Here is a 6,373-nt window from a genome sequence, read left to right as displayed (position 1 = left end):
ACTCTTCCTAGTCCTAAATTGCCTCCATAAACCTTCATCCCTTTCAGTAAGTATCCTTTGCTGATAGACTTTGCCATTGGAATTCCCTTCTTTAAGACTAAAATTTTGCAACTTCTTGGAGGACCTGAACCATGGCATTTTGTTATTTAAGAAATTTTTATTAACCTTCACCTCTCTGTATTTTTATGTTCAAACATATTTGACTTTATCTTTTACATTCTACCTTTGTCTCATGTCATTCAAACTTCTTTAGTATCATTGCTGCGTCGAATCCACAAAGCAAATACCCTTCTGACTCAGGCCATTCCATTTACTGTTACTCAGCTTACAATGGTTTTACTTATTTTATTTTATTTTTTTAAAACCTACTCCTTTAACTCAGCACAGCCCACTCTCTCTAGTTATTTTGATCTTTACTCAAGTTTTAGCTGACCAAAAAGGCTACTACTTTTTATTTTATCACACTGTTTTATTTCTCCCCTTTAAAACTCATCCCTCTCTGTTGCTGTATATCTGAGTATGTGTTACACGAAAGCAAGGGACTTTTCCTACTTTTTTTACCACACACATAAAGTAGTGTTAGCACATAATATTGTTCTTAAGTGTCATCTTCTTGACAAGAACTCATGGCGAACCTATAGACAACAGATCAAAATGTTACCCCATCATCCTTATGATCTCTCCAGCTCTCAAGCTCACAGACACTATGTTGTTACAGTCACTGTGTCAATCTATCATCTCATTGAGGATTTTCTCTATAACTAACTCTCTACTTTTCCTAGCATGATGTCTTTTTCTCAGGGACTGGCCCATCCCCTTTGCCTCTAAAGAACATGCTGGTGACACTTCCTCCAAGGCAGATTTGTTTGAGTTTTTTAGCATTCATTGGGGTAACTAATTCTCTTCTCTAATACCACGATTCAAAAGCATCTATTCTTCTTCAGTCTTCCTTACACATTGCTCAGCATTCGGATTGTTGTTGTTATGTGCCACCCAGTCAACTATGAGTCAAAGCAACCCTATGCACAATAGCTGTGAACCCTGCTTTATCTGAGCCAGTTTCACCCTTTCTGATACATTTACCCTCATTAACTCAGTTATTAAGTCAATACATCTCATTCAGGATCTTCCTCTCCTGTGCTGTCCCTTGACCCTTTTGAGCATGGTATTCTTCTCCAAAGAGTGAACTGTCCTGACTACATGCCCAAAATATGTGAGATAGAGTCTCAAAATCCTAGCCTTCAAGGAGCAGCTTGGTTTCACCCTCTCAAGAATAGATCTTTAGTTCTCTTGGCAGTCCATGGTATGTTCGATACTTTTATCCATCACCACAACTCAAGGACATCAATTCATCTTCTGTCATCCTTGGTCATTATCCAGCTCTCTGATGCATAGTAAGTAATTGCAAAGACTATGGCCTGGATCAGATGCAACTTAATCTTTAGACTGACATTTTTTTCTTCAGCATTCTGACAAAGTCCCTGACAGCAGATTTTTCTAATGTGATTTGTCTTTTGATTTCCTGATTGCTGGTGCCAAAAAAGTTGCTTGTGGAACCGAACAACTGAAATTGTTAATAATCTCAGTCTCTTCTCCATCTATCATGATGCTGCAATTGGCCACTGGTGAGAATCTTTGTTTGCTTGCTGTTAAGCTTCAATCCCTATACCCTCCTCAGCAAAGGCTTCAGGTCCTCCATAGTTTCAGTAAGTAAGGTTGTGTCATCTGCATAACACAGGTTGTTGAGGAGTCTTCCTCCAATCCTGATGCCACATTTTTCTTCAAATAGCCCAACTTCTCGATTGATTTGCTTAGCATACAATTTGAATAAGTGTGCAGAGAGAGTACAGTCCTGATGCCCACCTTTCCTGATTCTAAACTCTACAGTATTCCCTTGTTTCCCTGTTCTGTTCAGACAACTGCTTCTTGATCAATGTACAGGTTTCACATGAGCACAATGAACACAAATTTTACAGCCTGAAATTGATCCAACATGCAATCAAGATGCATTCATAATAATTGACAACTGAAATGTTAAAGCTTTTTTTTTAAAAAAAGGAAAATTATTAGTAGCTAGAAAATATGACCTTTGGAATAGAAATAAAGCTAGAGTGAATGATAGAATTTTATAGAATCAATGACTTACTCACTACAAGTATCTTTACCAAAAAACCCCTCATAAATGGCAGCTAGACACAGGTACCTAACCTGATAGAACAGATGAATCGGAATGATTAATTTTGTGGAAAGGGTGAATAAAGAAAATTAATAGCAGTAGTCCAAACAAGACCAGGGCAGGCTGTGAAACAGATTATATATCACTCTCATATAAGTTCAAATTGAAGCTGAAGATAATTAAAACAAACCCATGTGAAACAAAACATCACCTTGAGTATCTCATCCAAGTAGGTTTGGTACCCTATTGGGTAAGAAGATGTGCTTCCAACTCAGAGACGGGAGGTTTGGGCACATCAGTGTCTCCTTGGGAGAAAGATGGGTATCCTCCTCCCTCACAACTTGCGGCCTCTGAAAACCTAAGGGAGGGCCAGTTATCAGTCAGTTCCAATTTGAAAGAAATGTCCAAAACCAACAATATATCAACTGAACTTGAAAATCACCTCAATACTAGATTTTATACATTGAGTGTTGATGACCAAAGACTGACAAGTTGGAGGGTAACATTAAGGATATCATCCATAAAGAAAGCAAAAAGTCACTACAAAGATAGGGAAGAAAGAAAATTCCAAAATGGATGTCAGAATAAACTCTAAAACTTGCACTAGAATGTTGTTGTTCTTAGGTGGCATCGAATTGAGTATGATATTTCATAGTGAATCTGCGAACAGCAGATCTGAACCTAACCCATCCTTTGCAATTCTCATAATCTCAGAACTGCTTAAACTCACTGATGCAGCCATTGTGTCAATACACGTGGTTGAAGGTCTTCCTTTTCTTAGCCATCCCTCCACTTTTTCAAGCGTGATGTACCTCTCCAAGGAATAGCCCCTCCTAGCAACATGATGTAGTAAAAGCTTCTCCTATCAACAGGGCCATGGTGCTAGGGATGTTGTTGCTGATATCAGATGGATGCCAGCTGAAATAAAAAAATACCAGAAAACATCAAAGTACTATTATGACTATTTTTAAATGATCTTTAGCAAGATTTTAGTATTATGTGATAGTCATGATCTTGAGAATTTCCTAATTCAGATGGCTCATCTTTCTTTAAACTAGTGGAAGAAAATGTATATAGAGACCTCACTTACTCTCTAGCATGATATTTAAATAGGAAAGGACTCATAGCTGACTCAATTGTCCATCTTTCTCTTCTGGAGCTGCTGGTGGATTTGAACTGCTTGACTGCCTTGGCCTTTGGATTAACAGCTTTACACCCTACAGACTAGACTTCTGTCTCACATTCTACAATCATGTCAGGGACACCAGTTACTATGTTATATCTGTCATCTCCAAGAAGAGATTCCTCTCTTTCACTGGCCCAGCATGATATCTTTTACTAAGTATTAGTTTCTTCTGACACCATGCCCAAAGTATGACCTTAGATGTAGTAAGAAGAGTCAATAAAACTTGGCAATGAAAAAAAAAAGAGCCATGAGAGGATGTCAAGTATATTATCCAGGAAGAATGCAAAAAGTTATTACAAAAGCAAAGGAGGAAGAAAAGACCAAGATGGGTGTCAGATGAGACTCTGAATATTGCACTAGAGTGAAGAGAAATGAAAGCAAGGGGAAGAAGTCAAGAAATTAAGGAGTTGAATAGAAGATTTCAAAGGGCCTTACAGGAAGACAAAGGAAAGTATTATAATGAAATGAGCAAAGAGCTAGAGTCAGAAAATCAAATGGATGAACTCGCTCAGCATTTCTTAAGCTGAAGGAATTGAAAACCAAATTCAAGCCATTAGTTGTAATACTTAGGGATGTTTTGGGCAGAATATTAAATTATTCAAGAAGCATTAAAAGAAGATGGGAGTATACAGGGTAACTGTACCAGAAGAAATTGGGTGACACAGAAGAATTTTCTGAAACCATTTATGAGCAAGAGCCTGTGGTCATGAGGGAAGATGTTCAAGCTACTCTGAAAGAATTAGAAAAAAACAAGGCTCCAGGAATTGACAGCATACCAATTTACATATTTCAAAAAAACAGATACTTCCCTGGATGCACTAAGCTATGCAAAGAAATCTGAAGGACAATCACCTGGCCAACTAACTGGAAGAGATCTATATATGTTCCCATTCCAAACAAAGATGACCTGGCATCTAATATGGAAATTATCAAACAACATCATTAATAATGCAGGCAAGATCCTGCTAAAATTATCAAAAAATGACTGGAGCAACACGTCAGCAGAGAACTTCCAAATGTGCAGTCTGGGTTTAGAAGAGGCTGTGGTACCAGGAATATTGTAGCTGATGTTAGATGGATCTTGGCAGAAAGCAGAGTACCAGAGGAATGTCTATCTGTGTTTCATTGACTATGCAAAAGCGTTTGTGTGAATCATAACAAACTGTGACTGACTCTAAGAATGGGAATCCCAGAACATTTGATTGTGCTTATGTGACACCTATACTTGGACCAGGAGGCAGTTCTCAGAACAGAGCAAGGAGACATTTCATGGTTCAAAATTGGGAAGTGTGTATGTAAGGGATGTATTCTATCTCCATATCTTTTCAATCTATATGCAGAACAGGTCATCTGGGAGGCTGAGCTGCATGAGGAGGAATGTGGCATCAGGATTGGAGGAAGATTCATCAACAACCGGTGCTATGCAGATGACACAAGCCTGTTTGCTGAAACTGAGGACCTGAAGTGCTTGCTGCAAAAAATCAAGGACTGCAGCCTTCAATATGAATTGAAGCTCAAAATCAAGAAAACAAAGATTCTTACCACTGGGTCAACTGGCAGCATCATTATAGATGGTGAAGAGCTTGAAATTGTTAATAGCTTTAGTTTTCTTGGCTCCAAAATCTACACTCTTGGTTTCAGCAGTCAGGAAATCAAGAGATGAATTGCATTGGAAAAGTTAGCTGTCAGGGACTTCTCCATAGCACTGAAGACCAACGACATCAGTCTTGAGACTAAGGTGCCACTAATCTGGGCCATAGTCTTTGTTATTGCATGGTCTTTACAATCACTTGTTATGCATCAGAGAGTTGGACAATGACTAAGGAGGATAGGAGAATTGATGCCTTTGAGCTGTGGTGCTGGAGAAGAGTATTGAGGGTACCATGGACTGCTAGGAAAATAAACAGATTCATCCTGGAAAGGGTCAAACCGGGTGGCTCATTGGAGGCAAGGATTCTGAGGCTCCATGTAACATACTTTGGACATGTTGTAAGAAAGGACTGGTCCTTGGAGAGGGACATCATGCTTGGGAGGGTGGAGGGACAGTGCAGTAGGGGAAGGCCTTTTATGAGGTAGATTGATTCAGTGACTGGGGTAATCGGGATGGGTGTATCAGAGATGGTGCAATTGGCACAGGACAGAGCAGGGTTTAGGGCTGTTGTACATAGGGTCGCTATGAGTCGCAAGCGACTCGACAGCACATAACTGGGTAATGACTAGGGACAATAGTAAGAGAATTGATGTCTTTGAGTTGTGCTGGCAAAGCATGTTAATATATCACGGACTACAGGAGAACAAACAGATTTGTCCTAGAGAAGGTAAAGCCAGCCTGCTCTTTACAGCCAAGATTCTGACATACTATGGGCATGTTGCAAGGAGAGACTGGTCCTTGGAGAGAGACATCATGCTTGAAAGGTGGAGGGACGGGGAAAGAGAGGGAGACCACTGAGGAGATGGATTGATACAGTGACTGGGGTAATGAGAGTAGGAGTGTCAGAGACAGTAAAGTTGGCATATGATAGAGCAGGTTTCAGGTCTATTGTTCATAGGGTCATTATGAGTCACAAGGGACTCGACATAACAACACATAACAACAACAACTATGTAATTTGTGTAAAGAATTATTAAAAATATCAGAAATATATTTTAAAGTGAAAATGTATAAATTACATTGGTTTTCATTCAATAACACAATTTGTTATATAACATTAATTACAATATATTAATGCAATTAGTTAATTGTAATAGCTGATCATCTCCTTGTTGTATCTTATACTAGGCATGTATCTTAAAGATAAGTATTACTTGTATTATATTGCATTCTAAAATATACTTACTTCAAATATGTTGCTAGATTAACCCAAAGAGATTACTGAAATCCATTGTAACAAATAAAACAAAGAGATCAAATCATGGGTATGATATCATAATGATACAATGTTGACCTTGATCTTAATATTAGTTTCTATAATGGGTTCCCACTGGCAATATGACCTGGAGTTGAGACCCAG

This window comes from Elephantulus edwardii, unplaced genomic scaffold (genome assembly GCF_000299155.1).
Source record: "Elephantulus edwardii isolate Elephantulus edwardi_28Jun2011 unplaced genomic scaffold, EleEdw1.0 scaffold00052, whole genome shotgun sequence".
NCBI lineage: Eukaryota > Metazoa > Chordata > Mammalia > Macroscelidea > Macroscelididae > Elephantulus > Elephantulus edwardii.
This window is presented reverse-complemented; position numbering follows the sequence as displayed.